Source organism: Musca autumnalis, unplaced genomic scaffold (assembly GCF_047663935.1).
Source record: "Musca autumnalis isolate F117 unplaced genomic scaffold, ASM4766393v1 scaffold_1, whole genome shotgun sequence".
Classification (NCBI taxonomy): domain Eukaryota; kingdom Metazoa; phylum Arthropoda; class Insecta; order Diptera; family Muscidae; genus Musca; species Musca autumnalis.
In genome coordinates, this window is record NW_027411644.1 from 39,617,517 (window position 1) to 39,643,149 (window position 25,633).

The following is a 25,633-nucleotide window of genomic DNA, read 5'->3' on the forward strand; positions in this document are numbered from 1 at the left end:
AAGTTATAGAATGAATTCTATATGTATTGTAAATAAAATGTCACTATTATAGCCTCGCTATACAGTATAAGGTGACAAAAATGTATTGAAAAATAATAAAAGAGTGCCTAAATAAACACCTTAGCTATTGAAATACAATACAGTTTTGAATACCAAAAACAAAATCCCAAGAATCAAGGAAAATTTACCACATTTTGTGTTGTCATTTATTTGGGGGGAGAATTAAATGGGTAACTTTCCTTTGCCTTCATTTAAATGAAAATAAAACTTAAATATTTACGATCTCCCCGTTTTCTTCCCATTCTCTTTCTCTCAATGTTGTCCTGTTGTCTTTAGATATATTTCATTTACTGGTTTTCCATTGAACAATAAAGTGAAATATGAGCAGAGTTCAAAAATTATCTTTAGAGGTGGGGTGGAAGGAATGAAAGGTCACAAACACTTTGATATACAAACGACACCAAAGGACATCATAAGGCGTACACCATCATCATCCTGATGAGCAACAAATAAAGTGAAAAAAGAAACAAAAAAGAGAAACAAACAACACAATAAAAGTATCAACGTTGTTAAGATAAAATCGACAACTCAATATTATATCCATCTTCATCCGTTCATGCAAGGCTGCCAGCTACCTACTGACACCCGACAAGGCAATAATATTATTCAACTGGAGAAATCTTCAAACAGCTAGCTTGTTCATCATATAATCAAGCATTCAAACTTCTTTGTTTGTCCATTATTGTTGTAAAGTTTCTAAAGAAAAAATCTTAGTTTTTTTCTATTTCGATTTTCTATAGAAAGCCTTAACAACTTGTTTTATTCCAGAGCTGCTATTAACTTTACAGTAACTTGCTGGAAAGTAATTTTGTCGTGCAAGGGAAAAAGTTGGCTGTAACTTCGTGTTTTTTATGATTGATAATACCGGGGTTTTGGTGAAGAGCTTTTCTTTTTCTTGTTTAAACTTTGAATGCAGGCTATTAGAAAATATTTCAAGTAGAAATAATGTGAATTGTCATGTGTTATAAGAAATTAATATCTAATCATATATTTACATTCAGGGGCAATATTATAGGTAACATTTAAAACAATAAATTATGTTATTGAAGAAGTCGTATTTTAATGAGAGATGACTATGTGGGTCTTACCTTAACAGAAGAAAAATATATGTATGAGTTTTTGTATTAAAATAAGTCCCTTCAATTATTAAAGTAGCCACCATAAGTGGTCTTTTGTTGATATAAGACTGCTCTAAGTGGTGTTATTTTGATAGAAGACCCACCTAGTCCCTGGAATAATTATTTTGACAAGTTTGAAAAATGGGGTGTTTGGTTTTTTACCGGATTAGTCTTCAACAAAAATGTAAAAAAAAATATTCTGGATAATCCTTTACGAGAGTACTAATAACACTGTGCAACAAAATGGAGGTGAAAGTCTGGGTCACGGAAAATTCCTCTTGGTGAAGAATGGGCTTGGTGAGTATATTAAGAACCCCGAAGTACAGATCCGCCGTGAATCGAACTTCCGCGTTATGGCGTGATGAAGTTTTTGCTAGAGACCCTGTAAGCTATCAGGAATTAAAGTTATATCTTTGTTAACTGTTGTTTTAGCTTATTTTTGGGATGACATGTCTTCAGTCAAACCGAATGAGCATTATTTTCGTAGAGTACTTCGACCTTCTAACTAGCTTCCTTCAATGTCCTTTTCGTCCTTTATTTTAAGAGCCGCTATAAAAGTACCACAAGATGACGTTTTTCAACTTCGAAATGTTCTGCAAAAATGTCGCTCAGAAAATTTTAGGTGCGGCTCTCATTGACAACTAATCGATTTTGTCGCGTTTTCGTGGTCGTTTTGTGCATTTACCCTGTTTTTGTTCAGAAAAAGACTATATTTTGTTTTCGTATATTCGTTGCAAAACATACAAAAACACCAAACACAGTTTTTTCTGAGCAAACAGAGGTAAATGTAAAAATGACTATGAAAACGCGACAAAATCGATTAGTTGTCAATGAGAGCCGTTCCTAAAATTTTCTGAGCGACATTTTTGAAGAACATTTTGAAGTTGACCTGTCATCTCATAAATAAGCTAAACCAACAGTTAGCAAAGATATAACGCTAATTCCTGATGGCTTACAGGGTCTCTAGCAAAAGTTTCATAACGCGGAAGTTCGACTCACGGCGGATCTGTCCTTCGGGATTCTTAATATACTCACCAAGGGCTTCGATCCCCAAAAGGAATTATCTCTGCCCCTAAATTTGTGTTCACAGTGTAATTAGAAATAAATTTTAGCAATTCCAATGTACTCTTCCACTATGTGGAAAGGGTATTATAAGTTTGTTTTGGTAAAAATTCATGTAACACCGTGAAAGATTCGTCGGAGACCCAGTGATGACGAAAGTCAATGCATTCGTTTTCGCCCACACATTCTATTGTTATACCATTGAATTGTTATTATATAACAAGTAAGAACGGCGTTAAGTTCGGCCGGGCCGAACTTGTTATACCCTCCACCACACGTTGTATTGAAGTAAAATGGAATAATTTGTTTCGTTTCGTGTATGAAGAAGACTTAACACTACCCAGCAAAATTTGACGGAAGGGGTTCTTTGCGATGACGTGATTTCATGTCATCTTTTGCATTGGTTCAAAGGAAGTCGTGAAAGATCCGATCTTTTCATTAGGATTTGAACCACTGCAAAGGAAGTCGTGAAAGATCCGATCTTTTCATCAGCATTTGTACCCATTCCATCGATCCAATAGAGATGATGTTTGTGTTTTTATTTACACACCTGTTTATTTTCATTTTGGTATGTTCCAGTACTGCAAAAATCTAATAATTTTTACTATTTTTTCCGATAACATAAAGGAAAAATTGTTATCGTAGTAAAAATAAGTAGATTCTTGCAGTTTCTGGAACAGACCAAAGTTGTTAGAACTGTCGTCGTGATGTTGTCTTACATTTCCTGCATATCAAACAACTAAAACTTCTAAACAATTGGTATTATATGAAGTCCCAACCATCGAGCTAAAAATAGAATCGGACTGCACACATTTTAAAAGTTCCCTATTTTAAAAGTTCCCTTGTCTGTTCTAAATCTGACATAGAATGAAATCAATCACATCTCGCTTCTTGGAATTTGAAAAAAAGTCCGAAACGAAAAGGAACAAGTATCTGAAAATAAAGGAGAAACTACTTTTGGAAAGAAACAATTAAAAATAAACTAATTAAGCATAAATGGTATTTTCCATAAAAAGTCTCTCCTCCCCGTTCGTTACATTTTGCCGTTCGTTACATTTTGTTCTTAGAGATCCCTAAAGCAAGCCGGGTTGTAGATCCCTACATATTTCCGTCACTAAACAAAAGAGTATAAATTACCAAAATGTTGTTATAAAATAACAAAATTATAAAATAAAAGTAATTTACGAAATAAAAATACTTAAAGGAGTGCATTTGGAGTCCATGTTGAAATCTGAACTGGTGATGGGAAGATAATTGAAAAAACCTTTTGTAAGATGAAAGAATATCAGTTGCGGAGAACGGAGGAAGTAATCTTTTGCGTTGCAGCGGTGGTGATTACATTGCAATTTTGGATGTAAACTTTTGAAAAACTAAACTGATAAATTAATTGTAGCTATTTCATGAATTCGTTTGAATTAATAAAGAGTTTTGTTTTTCATGAAAACCATATTTCAATACAGCATTTCCATTTTCCAAACAAGACATGAAAATTTCATGCCAAGGGGTTGGTGAAAATGACATGCCAAAGCATTGGTTAAAATGACATGTCAAAGCATGGGTGAAAATGACGTGTCAAAGCATTGGTGAAAATGACATGTCAAATCATTGGTGGAAATGACATGCCAAAGCATTGGTGGAAATGACATGTCAACGCATTGGTTAAAATGACATGCTTAGGATCCAGAAAAGAACGTCATCTTTTGGGGTCCACGCTCATATAAAATTCATCGATGAAGATGCTAAAAAGATGACATGCTAGATCACTTGCACCCATGATTGAATGTCATCTTTGGCATCGAACATTTTGCTGGGTAAATTTCAGCAATTTCGGTAAAACAATGAGAGGTACCATTTTATGGAGGCTATTTCAAAACGTCGATCTATACCGACAAATTTCTTACGGAATGTTTTTAGGCTCAAAGAAGACTAAACACCAAATTCCCTATATTTCGGTAAGAGAATGTGGCTAAAACTTAAAAAAAATACCGAAAATCAAGAAGTACGCTTCTATGGGGATATAGGAAGACGTGGACCTATACTGATAATACACTTCTGGAATATTTTATAACTCTTGGAAGACGAAATAACGAATTTCAGCCATTTCGGTTGGATACTGACGTCACAATCTTCAGTATTACGAAAACCGGGAGGTACCGTTCTATGGGGGCTATATCGAAACGTGGACCTATACCGACGAATTTAAGTCAGAAATGGGGCAATATGAAAGCGTGGACCTGTACAGACATATTTCTGGCGAACAGTTTTATATCACATTGAAGACTAAATACCAAATTTCAGCCATTTTGGTGGAATATTGAAGACACAAACTTCAAAATACGAAAAATCGGGAGGTACCTTTCCATGGGGGCTATATGAAGGCGTGAACCTGTACCGACAAATTTAAAGAGGAAGTTTGAGTACCCCCAACGAGGTCTAAATACCAAATTTCAGCCATTTCTGTGGAATATTGAGGCCACAACGGTCAAAATACTGAAAATCGGGAGGTACCGTTCTATGGGGGCTATATGAAGGCGTGGACCGATACCGACAAAGTTCTGGGAGAAAGTTTTATACCACCAACGTAGACTAAGTACCAAATTTCAGCCATTTCGGTGCGATAATGAAGCGAAAACCTTCAAAATACCGAAAGTCGGGAGGTACTGTTCTATGGGGGCTATATGAAGGTGTGGACCGATACCGACAAAATTCTGGGAGAAAGTTTTGTACCCCTAAAGGAGACTACGTACCAAATTTCAGCCATTTTAGTAGGATAATGAAGCTAAAACCTTAAAAATACCGAAAATCGGGAGGTACCGTTCTATGGGGGCTATATGAAGGTGTGGACCGATACCGACAAAATCCTGGGGGAAAGTTTTATACCTCAAAAGAAGACTACGTACCAAATTTCATCCATTTTGGTAGGATAATGAAGCTAAAACCTTAAAAATACCGAAAATCGAGAGGTACCGTTCTATGGGGGCTATATCAAAACGTCGACCGATATATCCATTTTCAATACCAACCATCCTGCAAGTAATAAAAACTTCTGTAACAAATTTTGACTCTCTATCTTTAAAATTGCGAGCTGTATCTTGATTTCAACAGACAGACGGACGGACGGACGGACAGACGGACATGGTCAAATCGACATAGAATTTTATGCTGATCAATAATATATATACTTTATGGGGTCTCCGACGAATATTTCGATGTGTTACAAACGGAATGACAAATTTAATTATACCCTACATATGGTGGAGGCTATAATTAATATCTAATGATTGAATTTCTTAAATAAAGATGGATTACATGATGTAATTGTCTACCCCTGTCGTACGTTGGGGTCACTGGCCGACAAAAACCAAGGTCACGAGGGAGTATTAGGTGGTACCTATCACCAGAAGGTATTAGGTGAACCAGTGACGGAAACAAGTGCGCGAACAAAGTAACCCATGTGAGTTAGAGTGGTGTCCGTAGCCCTTGGGTTCCCCATCTAGAACTCTGCCCTCGCGCCTAACCCTCTGAGGAGTCCGTAACCCTTGGGTCCTCGGCTTGGAATCGCGTCCCGTGTAACCCTCTGAGGTGTCCGTAACCCCTGGGTCCTCGGCTCAGAATTGCGTCCCGCGCCTAACCCTCTGAGGTGACTGTAACCCTTCGGTCCTCGGACTAAAATTGTGTCTCTCGTATAACCCTCTGAGGTATCCGTAACCCTTGGGCCCTCGGTTTAGTATTGCGGTTAGTGTTTAACCCTCTGTGGTGTTCGTAACCCTTGGGTCCCCAATCTAGATCTCGGACCCGCGCCTAACCCTCTGAGGTGTCCGTAACCCTTGGGTCCTCGGCCTAGAATTGTGTCTCGCGTATAACCCTCTGAGGTGTCCGTAACCCTTGGGTCCTCGGTTTAGTATTGCGGTTAGTGTTTAACCCTCTGTGGTTTTCGTAACCCTTGGGTCCCCAATCTAGATTTCTCCCCCGCGCCTATTCCTATGAGTTGTTCGCAGCACTACACGATTAACTCCTCTTAGAAGCTACCCCCATTAAGTCCCTTGGGTTCAACCTCTTCCATTACCCTTGGTACCAGACCACCGCCACCATACACACAACCCAGTTGAGTACTTATCCAGGTCTTCATGAGCAGCAGTACAATAAGGAGTACTAGCCAGATCCCCTCCGAGCACTATCCCAGCCCTCAACCAACAACCGGACAATAGGGAGTGCTTAGCCAGGACTCCCTCGAATTTCACTAGGGATCCAACATCAGATCTTGAAGGAAGCAAACCAGCCGGGTCACCCGATTGGAACACCGCCGTTAGCCCAAAGAGCGTGCCCGACACCGAGTAACCATTTAAGTTCCGATGCTTGTCAGAAACAAACTAGAAACAAACCCCTAATAAACTCGAACTTTTTGATTAAAGCCCAAATAATCGTGTGTTGTTACTCTCTCAGTCACTATAAGATAAATTTCTGCGACAGACTCTGGTCCCCCGCAAGCTACCCAAGCCATAGAGAGGGAACTTGTCGTTACAACCCCCAATGTGGTATACCAATCTTCATATCTCGACGAGATAAAGCGATTTTGAGGTGTGTGTCCGTGCGTCTGTCCCTTATAAATTGTAATCAAACTCCAGGCCGAAATTATGGTCCGATTGTCATGAAATTTTGTATGAAGGTCGGGTTCAGACCAGAATAGATCCCTATTTTTGTTGGTGGACCAAAAACATAATATTTATCCAATTTTTTAGCGGCTCTGTAGGTCGCAATAATAGTCCGATCAATGCGAAATTTTAAATAAGGGTATATGACATAAGAGTATATGACAAAGAAGAAGCTTGCAATTTGAGATGTCGATCAGATAATATAAAGAGGGTAAAATGGACCACAATTTTTGTGTGAAAATTGGGCAAGTAAGCTATACTTGGAAGAGGAACGCTTGACCTTTCTATTGATGCCTACAATTTTGGATGATGATCTGATATTATTTAGCGGGTAAAATGGACCATTACTTTTGCATGGAAAAAAAAATTATTTTTGGTCTATATTTTATTTCTTGGAAAAATAACTACTGATGCAAATTGCACTAACGTGTCTTCTAGATGACTGGCAAAATGTCACATTTTCCCATTCCCAGTTTTTGCATTATTGCAAACTACTTGGTGCCCTAGCGTATTAATTGTCCAATTGGATTTTTATACATACATTGTAGCACCTTTTTTCAAAACGATTCCCCAACCAAATTTTCAACGGTGGCAAAATACCCTTCAGTAATGTTGGCGACATTTTCTGAGTATTTCAGCCATGTAAAAAATAAAATACCCAACTATGTAGATTTCTATTGATAGATGACTGACATAAGAGGGGTTTTATTAATAGAAGACCCTCCAAAGAAACTTTCTGTTGATAGAAGACTATCCTAAGTGGTCTGTTTCTGCCTAAGTGACGGCTCTCCTAGGTGGTCTGTTACCGATAGAAGTCCGCCTTAGTCGTCTGGTTTTGATAGACGACCCTTCTAAAGGACCTTCTGTTGATAAACAGAATGCCTTACTGGCATTCCATTGATATAAGACTCTCCTAAGTGGTCTTCTATTGATAGAAGTGGTTTCCTATTAATACCTCATGTGATATTCTATCTATAGAAAAATCCTGGAAGTCTTCTGCCAATAGAAGAACTCAAGAGATTTTCCGTCTGAAAAACCCTCGAAGACGAAAAGAGGACTTCTGCATATAAAAGATCACAAGAAGTCGTTAGAAGACATCAAGGCCATAAGAGGTCTTCCGTCCATAGAACACCTCAAGAGGCCTTCTATAGAGAGAAAACATCTCCAGGTCTTCTATAGAGAAGATACCTCTCGACAGAAAACCTATTGAAGTCTTTTATCGACAGAAGACCTATTGCGATGTTTTTTAGACAGACCTCAATGAGCTTTCTGGTTGTAGAACATCTCGAGAAGTCTTATGTCAATAGAAGTCCTCAAGAAATCTTGTGTCTATAGAGGTCTTCTGTACATTGAAGTCCCCGAGAGGTCTTGTATAAACAGAAGACCTTTGAGGTGTTCTATAGACAGAACGCATATTTAGGTCTTCTTTCGATAAAAGACTTCAAGGGAGGTCTTCTGTATATTGAAGTTCTTAAAGGGTCTTATATAGACAGTCGACCTTTGAGGTGTTCTATAGACAAAAAACCTCTTTAAAAGACCTCAAGAGATCATATATATTTAAAAATCTAAGGAGGTCCCCTGTTCATAGAGACTTCAAAAATACTTCTGTCAAAAGGTCTTCTATCTAAAGAAGACCTCAAAGGGTGTGCCGTCGATGAAAAACCTCAAGGAGTGTTCTATACACTGAAGGCCTATTGAGTAAATCTGTCGATGGAAAGCTTCAATAGGTCATGAGATCTTTAAAAGATCTCCGTAGGTCTTGTACAGACTGAAGACCTTTTGATGTGATCTATAGGTAGAAGAGCTATTTAGGTCTTCTTTCTATAAAAAAAGAAGTTCTCAAAAGAAAACCTCATGAGATCTGTCTGTGAAACATCGCAATAGGTCTTCTGTCTATAAAAAACTCAATAGGTTTTCTGTCGGGAGGTATCTTGTTTATAGAAGAACTCAAGATATATTCTGTCTTTAGAAGACCATGAAAAAAAACCTCAAGACATCTTCTGTCTATTAAAGTCCTCAAGAGGTCTTCTGTATATAAAATACCTTAGGAGGTCTTCTGGGTATAGAAGAACTTAAGAGGTATAGTGTCTATAAAAGACTTTAAGAGGTATTCTATGTTTAGAAGTCCTCAAGAGGTCTTCTAGGTTTAGAAGACCTCAGGTGACTTCTAGATGACCTAAAGAGTTATGCAGTATATGAAAGACTTCACTGGGTCTTCAGCCTATAGAAGACCTCAATAATTGTTTTTACTAAAGGAGACCTCAAGGGGTTTTCGGTCTACAGGTGAAGACCGTAAGGGGCTTTCTGTCTACAGAAGATTTCAAGGAGTCTTCGGTTTAAAAAAATATGTTTTAAAAACCCAGGTTTGTGTTCCGATGGTGCCTGAAAAAAAATTGTTTAAAAGATTCAAACTTTGTGTTCCGATGCCGCTTGAAAAAATATTTTTAAAAAATCCACTTTAAAGATCCGATGGCGCTTGGAAAAAAATTTAAAAAAATCCAAGTTTTAAAAAATATTTTAAAAAATCCACGCATTGCATTCCGATGGTGCTTCAAAAAATATTGTTTAAAAAATCCAAGATTTGTGTTCCAATGGTGCTTGAAAAAATATTGTTTAAAAAATCCAAGCTTTGAGTTCCGATGGTGCTTGAAAAAATATTGTTTAAAAAATTCAGGCATTGCATTCCGATGGTGCTAAGAAATATAGTTAAGAAATCCAGGTTTTGTGTTCCGGTGGTGCTTGAAAGAATATTGTTAAAAAATCCAAGCTTTGTGTTCCGATGGTGCTTGAAAAAATATTGTTTAAAAAATTCACGATTTGTGTTCCGATGTTACTTGAAAAAATATTGTTTAAAAAATCCAGGCGTTGTGTTCCGATGTTACCTGTAAAAATATTGTTTACAAAATCCAAGCTTTGTGTTCCGATGATACTTGAAAAAATATTTTTTACAAAATCCAAGCTTTGTGTTTCGATGATACTTGAAAAAATATTGTTAAAAAAATGCACGCTTTGTGTTCCGATTGTGCCTGAAAAAATATTGTTAAAAAAATGCACGCTTTGTGTTCCGATGGTGCCTGAAAAAATATTGTTTAAAAAATCCACGCTGTGAGAAATCCACGCTTTGTGTTCTGATGGTGCTTGAAAAAATATTGTTTAAAAAATACACGATCTGTGTTCCGATGGTGCTTGAAAAAATGTTTTTTTAAAACATCCACGCTTTGTGTTCCGATGGCGCTTGAAAAAATATTTTTTTAAAACATCCACGGTTTGTGTTCCGATGGCGCTTGAAAAAATATTTTTTTAAAAAATCCACGCTTTGTGTTCCGATGGCGCTTGAAAAAATATTGTTTAAAAAATCCACGCTTTGTGTTCCGATGATGGTTGAAAAAATATTGTTTAAAAATACACGCTTTGTGTTCCGATGGTGCTTGAAAATATATTGGTTAAAAATCCACGGTTTTTTCCCAATGTGCTTGAAAAAATATTGTTTAAAAAAATCCATTCTTTGTGTTCCGATGGTGCTTGAAAAAATATTGTTTAAAAAATCCACGCTTTGTGTTCCGATGGTGCTTGAAAAAATATTGTTTAAAAAATCCACGCTTTGTGTTCCGATGGTATTTGAAAAATTATTGTTTTAAAATACCACGGTTGTGTTCCGATGGTGCTTAAAAAATATTGTTTAAAAAATCCAGGCTTTGTGTTTCGATGGTGCTTGAAAAAATATTGTTTAAAAAATCCAAGCTTTGTGTTTCGTTGGTGCTTGAAAAAATATTGTCTAAAAAATCTAAGTTTTGTGTTCAGATGGTGCTTGAAAAAATATTGTTTAAAAAATCCAAGATTTGTGTTCAGATGGTGCTTGAAAAAAATTGTTTAAAAATGCACGCTTTGTGTTACGATGGTGCTTGAAAAAACATTCTTTAAAAAATCCATGCTTTGTTCTATTGTGGTTCATTAATCTTCGTATTGCCATAATTTTCACCACATCTGTTTTCCACCCAAAAAACATTTTGTTTGACAGACAACAGTATTGATTTCAATTGATGCCTTGTATAAATACATCGTTATTGTCTCGGGAGACAACAAACGGCAATTTTTTTACAGCTCAAACAATGGCAACAAACTTTTACCATTAACATTGAAAAAGTGTTTATTATGGTATACAAATTCAATCTCAAATACGTACAACAAATATGCCAACACATCAGTGTTAAGATATTTTGTTTTCTGCTGTTTTGTTTTTTTTTTTTGCTTCTCGAAACAGCTTTGAAAGTGGTTTCAAATTGTCATAGACATTTGCGTTAGCATTTCATGATATTCCGTAGGCAAGCAAAATTCTGTGGAAGTGTCTCAATTACTTTTTTTGGGAAAAAAGTTGTATATTCAGAGTCTATTAACAGAAATTGAAAGAAATATTATAATATGGGTAATGATGGATGGCGTTGGATTTCACGCCATAGGGCATAAGAGAATAAGTTATGGCAAATATGGCCTTTAAAACGAGGTCAGATCTTTTAAGTATAAATGCGAATAAGCTTGACACTTTTTGTAAAACCACATCAGACACAAAAATTATTTGTCTACGCCGATTGTTTATATTGCTCGGAGCCTTAAAATAGAAATTTTAGCATCAGTTTTTAATATACTCCTTATAAACCCAACATGTTTAAACTCTTAGAATCCCTTGAAGACTTTCGAAAGAATATCAAAATTTTCGTTTTAAATTCTTTATTCTAATATTTGTAAAAAAAAACAATATTAATTTAAGTTCGCATTAAAAGTTTTTCACAAAACATCTGCCTTGCCAAAAATGAATTCTGTTTTGTCTATTTTATTTAAGAGGCTTCATAGACTTCTGTGCGCAGGGAATTAAATTTAATATTATTAATATTAAATATACTTTTTCAGATGCCATTGTATATTTGCATTTGTATGAGGTTTTTTATTAATTAAAACATGTGATGAATGTATGTATATACACAGTTGCTGCGTGTCTTCCTTTATCACTTACAAGCCGATTATGTGCTATGAATAATAAAATATAGAATATTTATTTTTAATTTCAAGGCTTTTAAAATCACAAAGAATAAATTGTTGAATTTTTATTTAAAAATAACTAAATAAAATATTAATTTAAGAAATATAAATATTTTTATGATGTGTCAGAAGTGATAAAAATCTGTAAATTGTTATAGGGCTGCATGGGTGGGAATTGTATGTTTTATATTTTATGGAATCAAGTGTTACCGTTGCAGTTGGTATGACACGGGTCAAAGTTTTTATGGTATTCTTGGTGGAGCTATATTGTATGCTTGCAGAGCTATAAACGTGGTCTATATAATTAATATTTTTTAAGGACCATAATAAGATAGTACATTTCTTGTTATAATTTTTCAGTAAAAATTGGAAAAATTTGTACTTCATTCGCAAATAATTCCGCTTAGATCCAGTCCACATTAAAATCGCTTATGATTAGTGCCGTGTAAATCACTCAGTCAAAAGCTACCGATATTACTAATCATCTAATTATATCACCCGGGGTGTTAAGTTTGATATTATACGGAGTAGTTTTGTCTATAGAAATCCTCAAGAGTTCTACTAGAAGATAAGACAACATCAACTGGTAGATGGAAAACCTCAAGAATCCTACGAAAGACCTTAAGTGATCTATGGAAGATAGTCTTCTTCGATAGTATTTTTCATTAGTCTTCTGTCTATCGAAAACCTGTAAAAATGTATTCTGTCTATTGAAGACCTACAGAACACAATAAGTCTTCTACATATTAAAGAACACATGAAGACCTCAAAAAGTTTTCTTCTGATTATTGAATAGGTCAAGAAGACTTCTGTCTATAGAATACCTCAAGAATAGCTCTAAAGACCTCTTAGAGTCTTTTATAGCCAAAATACTTCTTAAGATTTTCTATAGACTGCAGAAATTTTTAGGTCCTCCGTAAACTTGTGGAGGACTTCCGTAGACCTTTCGACATCTTCCGTAGACATCTCGATGTCTTCTATTAACAGGAGTCCCCTTGAGGCCTTTTATAGTCAAAAGACCTCTTGAGGTCGTTTATATAGAGAAGCCTTCCGAGATCTTCTATAGGCAGAAGACCCCTTGAAGTCTCCCATAGAGGGAAGAAATCATGAAGTCTTCAATAAACATAAGGACATCTTGAAGTCTTATATAAACAGAAGACCTCTCCAGTTTTTCTATAGACAGAGGACCTTTCGAGCCCTCCTAAAGTCCTCTTGCGGTCTTCCATTGGAAGAATACCTGTTGAAGTCTTCTATAAACAGAAGACCTCCTGAGGTATTCTATAGACAGAAGACCTCCTGAGATCTTTTATAGACAGAAGACCTCCTGTGGTCTTCTATAGACAGAAGACCTCTTGAGGTCGTCTATAGACAGATGACCTCCTGTGGTCTTTTATGGACAGTAGACCTCTTGAGGTCTTTTATGGACAGTAGACCTCTTGAGGTCTTCTGTAAACAGAAGAAGACAGATCATTTCTTCTAAAGACCTCTCGAAGTCTCCTATAGACAGAAGATATCTTGAGGTCTTCTATAGACAGAAGACCTCTTGAGGTTTTCTATAGACAGAAGACCTCTTGAGGTCTTCTATAGACAGAAGACCTCTTGAGGTCTTCTATAGACAGAAGACCTCTTGAGGTCTTCTATAGACAGAAGACCTGTTGAGGTCTTCTATAGACAGAAGACCTCTTGAGGTCTTCTATAGACAGAAGACCTTTTGAGGTCTTCTATAGACAGAAGACCTCTTGAGGTCTTCTATAGACAGAAGACCTCTTGAGGTCTTCTATAGACAGAAGACCTCCTGAGGTCTTCTATAGACAGAAGACCTCCTGAGGTCTTCTATAGACAGAAGACCTCTTGGGGTCTTCTATAGACAGAAGACCTCTTGAGGTCTTCTATAGACAGAAGACCTCCTGAGGTCTTCTATAGACAGAAGACCTCCTGAGGTCTTCTATAGACAGAAGACCTCTTGAGGTCTTCTATAGACAGAAGACCTCTTGAGGTCTTCTATAGACAGAAGACCTCTTGAGGTCTTCTATAGACAGAAGACCTCCTGAGGTCTTCTATAGACAGAAGACCTCCTGAGGTCTTCTATAGACAGAAGACCTCCTGAGGTCTTCTATAGACAGAAGACCTCTTGGGGTCTTCTATAGACAGAAGACCTCTTGGGGCCTTCTGTAGACAGAAGACCTCTTGAGGTCGCCTATAGACAGAAGACCTCTTGAGGTCTTCTATAGACAGAAGACCTCTTGAGGTCTTCTATAGACAGAAGACCTCTTGAGGTCTTCTATAGACAGAAGACCTCTTGAGGTCTTCTATAGACAGAAGACCTCTTGAGGTCTTCTATAGACAGAAGACCTCTTGAGGTCTTCTATAGATAGAAGACCTCTTGAGGTCTTCTATAGACAGAAGACCTCTTGAGGTCTTCTATAGACAGAAGACCTCTTGAGGTCTTCTATAGACAGAAGACCTCTTGAGGTCTTCTATAGACAGAAGACCTCTTGAGGTCTTCTATAGACAGAAGACCTCCTGAGGTCTTCTATAGACAGAAGACCTCCTGAGGTCTTCTATAGACAGAAGACCTCCTGAGGTCTTCTATAGACAGAAGACCTCTTGGGGTCTTCTATAGACAGAAGACCTCTTGGGGCCTTCTGTAGACAGAAGACCTCTTGAGGTCGTCTATAGACAGAAGACCTCTTGAGGTCTTCTATATACAGGAGACCTCTTGAGGTCGTCTATAGACAGAAGACCTCTTGAGGTCATCTATAGACAGAAGACCTCTTGAGGTCTTCTATAGACAGAAGACCTCTTGGGGTCTTCTATAGACAGAAGACCTCTTGGGGCCTTCTGTAGACAGAAGACCTCTTGGGGCCTTCTGTAGACAGAAGACCTCTTGAGGTCGCCTATAGACAGAAGACCTCTTGAGGTCTTCTATAGACAGAAGACCTCTTGAGGTCGTCTATAGACAGAAGACCTCTTGAGGTCTTCTATATACAGGAGACCTCTTGAGGTCGTCTATAGACAGAAGACCTCTTGAGGTCGTCTATAGACAGAAGACCTCTTGAGGTCTTCTATAGACAGAAGACCTCTTGAGGTCGTCTATAGACAGAAGACCTCTAGAGATCTTCTCTGGACAGATGATTTCTTCTAAAGACCTCTCAAAGTCTCCTATAGCCAGAAGATATCTTGAGGTCTTCTATAGAAAAAAGACTTCTTGAGGTCTTCTATGGATTCTTGCTGTCTTCCATGGACATAAGACCTCTTGAGTTCGTCTATAGACAGAAGACCTCTATAGATCTTCTCTGGACAGATGATTTCTTCTAAAGACCTCTCAAAGTCTCCTATATCCAGAAGATATCTTGAGATCTTATATAGACGGAAGACCTCTTGAGGTATTTTATGGACAGAAGACCTACTGAGGTCTTCTATGGACAGAAGACTTCTTGTGGTCTCCCATGGACATATGACCTCTTGAGGTCTTCTATGGACAGAAGACTTCTTGAGATCTTCTATAGACAGAAGACCTCTTGAGGTCTTCTATAGAGAGAAGACCTCTTGAGGTCTTCTATGGACAGAAGACCTCTTGGGGTCTTCTATAGACAGAAGACCTCTTGAGGTCGTTTATAGACAGAAGACCTCTTGGGATCGTCTGTAGACAGAAGACCTCTTGAGGTCTTTTATGGACAGTATACTTCTTGAGGTCTTCTGAAAACAGATGATTTCTTCCTAAGACCTATCGAAGTCTACTATAGACAGACGATATCTTGAGGTCTTCTATAGACAAAAGACCTCTTGCGTTTCCACGGACAGAAGACTTCTTGAGACCTCTTGAGGTGTACTATGGTCAGAAGACAATTTGAGGTCTTCTGTAAACAGAAGACCGCTTGAGTTCTTCTATTTACAGAAGACGTCTTGAAGCAGAGGAGCTCTTGAGTTTGTCTATAGAAAGATGACCTCAAGAAATTTCTTCTGTCCATTGAAAACCTCAAGAGATCTTCTGTCTATATTAAACATCAATATGTCTTCTTTCTATAGAAAACCTCAAAGGGTCCTCGGTCTATAGGAGACCTCAAGACGTCTTCTGTATATAGAAGACTTCACGAGGTCTTCTGTCTATAGGAGACCTCATGATGTCTTCTGTCTATAGAAGACCTCAGGAGGTCTTCTTTCTATTGAAGACCTCGGAAAGTCTTCTGCCTATAGAATACCTCAGGAGGTCTTTAGTCTATAGAATACCTCAGGAGGTCTTTTGTCTATAGAAGTCTTCTACCAATGGAAGACCACAAGGGGTTTTTAGAAGGCCTCGAAAGGTCCTCTGGCTATAAAAAAAACTGGGGAGGTGTTCTGTTTATAGAAGGCTTCAAGATGTCCTTATGTTTATAGAAGACTTCAAGATTTCTTTCCTATATGGAAGACCTCAAAAGGTCTTCTGTTTATAGAACATCTCAAGAGGTCTACTGTTTATAAAAGACCTCAGGAAGTCTTCTGCCTGTAGAAGACCTCGACGGCCTATAGAAGACCTTTAGAGGTCTTCGGTCTGTACAATACCTTAAGGGGTCTTCGGTTTTTCGAAGACCGAAGACCTGGAGAGATAATCTGTTTATTAAAGGCTTTAAGAAATTTTCTCTCTTTGAAAACCTCAAAAGATTTTCTGTATACAGAAGACCTTAAGGAAGAGGTCTTATGTCAATAGAAGAAATCATCTGTCTTCTTCTGTTTACAGAAGACCTCAATATGTCTTCTGTCCATAGAAGACTTCAGAGATTTTCTGTCAAATTTAGACTTCATGTGGTCTTCTATCTACAGAAGGCTTAAAGAGGTCTTCTGCCTATAGAAGACCACAAGATGTCGTCTGTCCATAGAAGACCTCAAGAAGTGTTTTGTCTATAGAAGACATCAAGAGGTCTTCTCTCTATAGAAGATCTCAAGAGCTCGTTTGTCTATAGGAGACCTCAAGAGGTATTGTGTCTTTAGAAGACTACAAGAGGTCTTCTGTCTTTAGGTCAAAAATTGGTTTTTGGTCAGTCCTCATGATCAAAATCTATAGGTTTTTGTTCTGGTTGCAACTCGACTTTCATTCCGTTATAAATTAGGCCTGGAATTTAATTTGTATACCCTCGTTCTTTAGGCTAACGAGGGTATATCAATTTTGATTCGATGAAAAAGTGCCTGATCGAAATAATTCTTTTATAAATAGTTATAACCGCGTTTTATACACCTCTTGCGCCAAAGTTTTTAGTACTTTTTATCTTTATCTTGTTAAGTTTATGATGCCTACCCCTCAAACGCTGGAAGCTTGCAAAACGTCCTTTGTCACCTACAACCATGGTATTTATATTTAAAATTTGGGATATATTCTGCTTATCATTCCTTTTATTGTTCTGTTGTACATCCACAGACTGAGGGTATACCCCTGTCAGCATAACTGACTGATACTCTTTAACTTTAAATGAAAGGACGAATGCTCGATACATCTAGATCGTTTTATCTCGTCGATATATGAAAATCGAGGATAAGGATCAATCTTTCAAGGTGTTACTTGATTTAAAAGTTTTTTGTTAGTTTATTTTTTTTTTCAAGTTTTTAAAAATGTGGTATCGCTTCCTGAAAAACTCGAATTCTGTAAAAACCATATGCAAAGAAATACTTTAATATTGCTTCAAATACATAGAAATTTTTTTTTTTATTTTTTATCAGCTATCTAATTTGTGCACAGTGGTCTTGCATCCAATTTTCGCGAATTAATATTTAAAATCAATTTTTATACCCTCAGCATTTATGCTAACGAAATAATTGTTTTAGACCTCAAGTATGTTTGGACGAAATACGTTTCAGACAATTTGGAGTTGATTTAGCCATGTCCGTCCGTCTGTCTGTCTGGCTGGAGCGCACGATAACTCTCGAACGGATCAACCGATTCGGTCCAAATTTTGGCTTTCAGCTTCCTGAAAAAATAGCCTGAAAAGTGCAAAAACCCCTATGACACCGTGTGTAGTGGTTAGAGCGCAAGATGACTGTCGAACGAATCTGGCGATTCGGTCAAAATTTGGCCTTCGTAATATTTTATCCAAACTTTGTTTAAGTTCGAAGGTAAGCCATATCCGTCTACTCCTTCAGGTACGTCCCCAAAAGTTCAAAAATATCCGGAAAAATTGTGCGCACGATAACTCTTGAAGGGATGATGTGATGTGGCCCATACCTTACACACCCTAATATATCTACCAGATGTATATAAGGTTTGAATATGCATTATATTTGTGCACTCCTTTGGGGACCTCCCACACAAAGTTTCGGATAAAATTCACTTTAAGACCTGCTCTCGAACCACTTTGGTTTCAGTTGATGCAACATGCATTCGCTGCCTCAATTACGACGGTAAAAGTTTTTTCAGGGGCAAGTCAATACTTTTGGAGAAAACTTCCCGAAAACTGTAAAAACCCCTGTGGGGTTTGGCCTTCGTCATATTTTGTCCAATGTTAGTTTCAGTTCAAAGATGGCAACAACTTCCGGTACTTCCCCCTCAATATTTAAAAAATTTCTCTAAAATGGTATGCACGATGTCTCTTGAACGAGGCAGCCAATTTGTTCAAAATTTTGGATCTCCTAATATTTTGTCCAAATTTAGATTAACTTCCAAAATGACCGATATAGATTTTCTCCTTATTGGACCTCCCACAAAAGTTCAACATTTGTGTCTAAGTACAGTTTGGGATCTGTTCGAAGATCCTTTGGAAATGTATACCGATGCTGTTCGTTCTGCTCCTGTTTACAGCCATATTATATTTTCCGTGGACAAGTCCATGCTTCCCACTGAAATGACTTGTGGGCGCGATATCTATCAAAAATGAGATCCACTTCCGTAAGGACTATGTTGGTCCATTTTTTTAAGTACCTCTTCCGCAACACTTTGAAATTTAACCCTAATCCACATTCTTGTCGGCAAGTTCAAATGTCTAAAAGGGCCACAAAATTCTGAAAAGACCCTAAATTCATTCGATCTGTCCGTAGATGATAGTTTCAATTCAGATAGGCTGAGGGTATATCTCTGTCGGCAAAGCCGACTGATACTTTTTTACTTGTTATTGTACTATTCGATTTTCTTGAAGTTTTTTTTTTTTGTATTAAACTACGATTAATTACAAATATTTTAAGTCCTACTTGGTAGTGGGTTTCGAATTATTACTATTTTTTCTAAATATTTTAAAATTTGTCAATAAAGTTTTTCCTATATACCACTGTGCACAATAATTGATAAACATTGATTTTAAATGTTAAATCGGGAAAATTGCATCCAAGCCCACTGTGCTTAAATTTTTTTAATTTTTTTATTTTATTTTTATTATTTTTTATTAGATAGATGATAAAACAATAAAAAATACAAAAAAGATTTTTTCTATTTGGACCAATATTAAAGAAGTTATGGGTATTTCTTTGCATATAGTTTTTACAGGATTCGACTTTTTTCTACGCGCGATGTCCTGGAAGCTTTAGTCAAAAAAGAATCTGAAAATACCTAAACTAAAATGTTTTACTGATGAGCAGCATCACCACAGCATAAAAAAAGGAAATCAAAAACCTCATTTTGAAAAAGTGTGCGATTTCATTCAGAAATTCCCATACATTTTTTGCCAGGGCAATTGTAAAACATTTGATCCACAAATAACTCTTTCAATTTCTTCGTAATCCAGTATTCAAAACTCATTCGTAACTTCAACAGCTCTATGTCTCTTCTGTGACAGTTAAATCCTCTTTAATTCCCTTTTCCGGTTAGACTTCAGAAAAAAACGTTACAGTTTCGTTGTCGTCTGTCATTATTGAATAAAATTGAAGCGGATGTAACATTCGTTCCAAACGGATATGCCTATACAACATGTTTTTCAAATGATTTCCTTGGATGTTAAAAATATTTTTATTTTTGTTGTTGTTATCAGACTTCCTGTTTCTTTTTTTTTTGCTTTTCATTAAAATCCGCTTTGTTTTTGGGACCATTTATTAACATTTATCCATTGGAAAAGAAGAAAACTTTTCATGCGATATATTTTGTTTTTAATAAAGAAAATACATTTATACATATAAATACAATGGCTAAAATTAAAACAAAAATCCATTTAAAATCAAAGAGATTTTCAGATATTTCTTCCTTTTTTTATCTCTACCACTGAAGCATTCAACATGCCTTCAGTTAAGGATTTTCCTTTTGCTGGATGATGGGTGGGGGAGGACATAAGTCGAGCCAATATTCGCATTCATATGCAAAAGAATTTGGAGGAGAAGGACTTTGGCAAATGAAATTCGTCCATTTATCCGCCCACCCTCACACACACATACATACATATACAGAAACATGCAAAGTATAAAAAGATGTTTGTAAAGAATCAAAACTAATGGAACAGAATAAGAATAATTGAATAATGTGATTGAAGTTTAAGTGTATATGTATGTATGCACGTGTGTGCGTGTTTGGATATGTGGGAATATGTTTTATTAAAAGAATTCAAAGGATGGAAAAAAATCAATTTAAAAATTTTACTTTTGCAAAAAAACCAGTACGGAAAAGATCAAAGCCGGGCGGAGCCGACTATATGATACCCTACAGCACAATGAATATGTATACAACATGGATTAATTAGATAGTTTCGCTTTGTTATAAATATACTTAGCTCCACTTTCACGTCATGGCTTATTATTCGTAGGAGAAAAACAATAGATTTATTGGACGCCTTTCATGTTTCCTGTACATATAACGGCTTGCAAGCTAGTTAAATGTGAAAGAAGATGCACATACACATGAAATCGGACCGATTTATAACTTAATAATTATACCCTCTGCATTTATGCCAATGAGGGTACATACATACATATATACACTTTCATACGAGCAAAATGTGCCTCATCAAAATAATGGTTTTAGATCCCAAGTATGTTTGGACGAAATCCGTTTCAGACAATTTGGAGTTGATTTAGCCATGTCCGTCCGTCTGGCTGGAGCGCACGATAACTCTCGAACGGAACAAATAATTCGGTCCATAATTTGGCTTTCGTAATATTTTGTCCAAACTTATTTTAAGTTCGAAGATGGGTTATATCGGTTCACTCCTTCCGGTACCTCCCTCACAAAAGTTCGAAAATATTCGAAAAATTTGAGCGCACGATAACTCTGGAAGGAGGTAACCGATATGGTCCATACTTTGCAGATCGTGAAATTTCTACTAGACGTAGATTAAGTTCAATCGGTGCACTCCTTCTGGTACTTCCCAAACAAAATTTCGGAAAAGTTCACTTTAGGATCTGCTTTCGAATCGCTTTGATTTTTTTGTTACAACTTGTATTCACTGTCCCCTATACGACGGTACAAGTTTCATCAGGGCAAGTACATACTTCCTGCGAAAATAGCCTGGAAGTTGCAAAAAAAAAAAACGCCTATCGTTGGTGTCATGCTTAAGTGTTCCATATGTCATTTGCCCGTTTTGAGATAATCGCATTTTAATGTTTTAACCTTTAAGTATTCGCGTCGATGCATGGATGTCTCGGAAAGAGCGGATAAGAGAAAGCCGACTAGAAATTCACAAACAGCATTCCGGAAAACCCTAGAAACCACATGTATCTCAAAAAGTCAACAATGGCGTATGGAACACTTAAGCAGGACACCGACACTATGACACCGTGTGTAGTGGTTTGAGTGGAAAAATTGTACGCACGATAACTCTTGAAAGGAGTGAGCGATTTGGCTTATAGTTTACACATCCTAATATATCTACCAGATATCGATCAGGTTCGAATATGGATTATATTTGTCCACGCCTACGCGTACCTCCCATACAAATAACTAGTGGGCGCGATATTGATGGATAAGATATGATTCCCAAAATAAGATTTAAGTACCCTCCTGGCAACACTTTTGCACTTTAATCCTAACCCAAGCTCAAATGTCCAAAAAGGGTCACAAAATTCCGAAATGACCCTAAATACATTCGATCTGTCCTTAGATAAATGTTGAATTTCACATAAACTCACATGTTCTAAAAATTTGTGCGCACGATAACTCTTAAAGGATGTAACCGATTTGGTCCATACTTTACACATCGTTAAATTTCTACCAGACTTAGATGAGGTTCCAATATGGACTCAATCGGTCCATTCCTTCGTGTACATCCCACACAAAATTTCGGATAAATTCAGTTTAGGACCTGTTCACGAATCGCTCTGATTTTTGTATTCACTGCCCCCCATATAACGGTATAAGCTTCATCAGGGGCAAGTCCATACTTCCTGAGAAAATAGCCTGAAAGGTACAAAAAAAGCCCAATGACTCCGTGTGTAGTGGTTGGAGAGCAAGATAACTCTCGAACGAATCTGCCGATTCGGTTCACAATTTGGTCTTTGTAATATTTTGTGCAAACTTAGTTTACCCAGCAAAATAAATTGGAAGTAGTGCAATGTGGACTAGTTCTGTCACGGCATGTTTTGATGCAGTTCAACCGGATTCGTGAAAAAGGCACTCCAGTCCTCACATTTTAACCGCATTTGGATGCAATCCAAAGAATCACATCCACTTGTCACATTTTAACAACATCCGGATGCTGTTCAGCGGAGTCGTGAAAAAGGCACTCCAATTCCTCACAATTTAACAGCATCCGGATGCAGTCCAAACGGAGTCGTGAAAAAGGCACTCCGTTCGCTACATTTTATTAGCAGTTGTTAGAGATCCCTACATGTACATAAATCAGTTTGGCAGCGACATACATTTTCCAAAAAGAGATAAGCGTGTTAACATTTCCAAACATTTGTTAGTACAAACTATATAATAATTAATTTGTGAACATTTTTCCGGTAACTCACGAAAGAAGAGAAGAAAATGACCGAATGGAGTGCTGTTGGAGTACATGTCGAAATCTTTACTGGTGATGGGAAGACAACCCATTTAGCAAATGAAGTAAAAACAGTTCAGCTTGGAACAAATGGAGAGCGGAGGAAACACGCATGTTTGCGATTGAATTCAATGGAGAATTTTCATAATTTGTGTTAATGTAATAAAGATCTTAATATTTTTGTTTTACACAAATAATAAATGCATTTTATTTGTTCTGGCATATTTTGTAATGGCTTGCACAATTTCCGCAGAATGCCTGTATCAAAACACGTGCTTTGGACTGCCTTCTATTCTACCCCAAAGGGTTAGTTAAAATGCAGTGCCAAAGGGTCAGTTAAAATGCAGTGCCAAAGGGTCAGTTAAAATGCAGTGCCAGAGGGTCAGTTAAAATGCAGTGCCAAAGGGTCAGTTAAAATGCAGTGCAATGGAGTGCATCTTTCAGTAGTCACGCTCTTGTAAAAATCATGAGTGAAAATGCATAATTTGATGCACTTCCAGATCACTTGTACATATCATTTAACTGCCTCTTTGGAGGCAAACTTTTTGCTGTGTTAAGTTCGAAGATAAGACATATCGGTCCACTCCTTCAGGTACCTCCCCCACAAAAGTTCAAAAATGTTCGGAAAAATTGTGCACACGATAACTCTTGATAAAATATCTACCAGATATAGATCAGGTTCAAATATGGACTATATTTGTCCACTCCTTCAGGTACCTCCCACACAAAATTTTGGATAAATTCACTTTAAGACCTGCTCTCGAATCACTTTGATTTTTGTTGAAGCAACTTGCATTCGCTGCCTCAAATACAACAATTAAATTTTTTTTCACGGGCAAATCCATACTTCTTGAGAAAACACCCCGAAAGTTGTAAAAAAACCCCTATGGCACCATATGTAGTGGCTGGAGGGCTCGAACCGAATATAGCTATATTATGTTTTTCGCAGGCTAGTGCGATAGAAAAGCCCTATCTATCGATATCCCCACAAATTTTTGAGCTTTAATCCTATCCATACATAAGTTTTTTTTGGGAAAAAAATTATTTCAATCCACACAGGCGGAGGGTATATCTCTGTTGGCAAAGCCGGCTGATACTTTTTTACTTGTTTTTTTTTTTTTTTTTCAAAAATTAACATTTGTAAAAATAAAGAAATATCAAAAAACTTTTAGAAGTAGTTTTCTTTGATTTTTACCCAATCATCCAATGAAAAAAACCACAAATTTTGTAGGTATTACATTAATTTTGACCAAAGGTAGCACAACAATTTCATGACTAGTATATCATTGCAATTTGCATCAATTTTAATTGTGGAAATTTCGCTCGACATTTGGTAGCATATCAACTAAATGTAGTTTGTACAAGCAACTAAACCAAACCAAAACAATAAAGAAACCCATTTATATGTTAGACAGTGTTTCCGTTATCTAACCGCTACATTGATATAATTTGCATCAAGAGAGGTCACGAGTTGGTTTTCTAGTTTCGTTTTTGTAATTTGTCTGAATATTACCCACCGAAATTAAAATGTGGAGCCAAAATTAATTTTTTATATTTTTCTCACAAAAGTTTTGGCTAATTTTACCATCTAAATATTATCCGATCATTATCCAAAATTACTGGCATCTTCCTTGACCAATACCCTTATCTCGTGCACAAATTTGTCAGTATTGAACTATAACTGCGACCTTTAGCGTAAATGTAATTTCACGGCACACAATTAAAACTGTGGGATCCTTGTACATAATAGGGTGTAACTCTGTTACCTGACCACGAACATCAAAATAGTTGACATCAATGGAAAGGTTAAATTCCAAATATAACTCACGTTATCGTTTAGGATGTAATACAAATTTTACACAAAATTTTGGTCCGTTTAAACCCGCTAAATCTTATCTGATCATCATGTTAAAATGCAAGCTCCTTCTTTGTCCTAAACCCAAACCTTACTTAAAAATTCGCGCCGATCAGACTATTATAGCAAATTTGTAGCATCGCAGGAAAATATGGTTCTTTACACAAAACCCATTATATAATAGGCAGTAGGCCCGTTATGTAGCAGACACATTATTTGCAATTTGCATCAGGGGAAAGGTCGGTAGTTCTTTTTCCATATGTAGACTATTTTGCCGATATATGCTCTCCAGGAATTAAAATATCGACCAAAAATAAAACATTGATATTTTTCATACCAGAGTAATAGTCCATTTCACCCGCTCAATAATATCAGATCATCATCCAAAATTGAAAGCTAAACTTTTACCTCGTGCAAAGTTTCGTGATTACTGAGCTATTATTGCAAACTCTAGAGTTTTTATGAAAACACTACAAACAAATAACTGAATATATTAGGCTGTAACTCTGTTATCTTATGATGTACACCAACACAATTAACATCAATAGAAAGGTCAATTTCCAAAATGATGGCATTGACAATATTCTTACAAAAAAAAAAAAAAACAAATTCAAAATTCGTTTTCTATGTTCTTTAAAAATAAATTCTTTGTAAATGACTTTTTGTGCTATTTTTAATATCATTGCTATAAATTTGTGTTGAGTTTTACTAATTTTGGCCCCGTAAGGGCAAGTCCATATTTTTTTAAAATACAGGGGAAAGTCTCTATTTTAAGATAAAAAGAAATCCAGCTGCCACCACCCCTATGTTATTCATCTTACACCACGCCTGTAAAATCGCCAAAATTCCGAAAATAGGGAGTTACGTTTATATGGGAGCTATACCGAAACGTGGACCTATATTGAACATTTTTTGCACGGACGTATGATCTTCCCTCCGAAGTCAAAATACAAAATTACAGCCAACTCGGTTAGGAAATCTGGCTAAAAT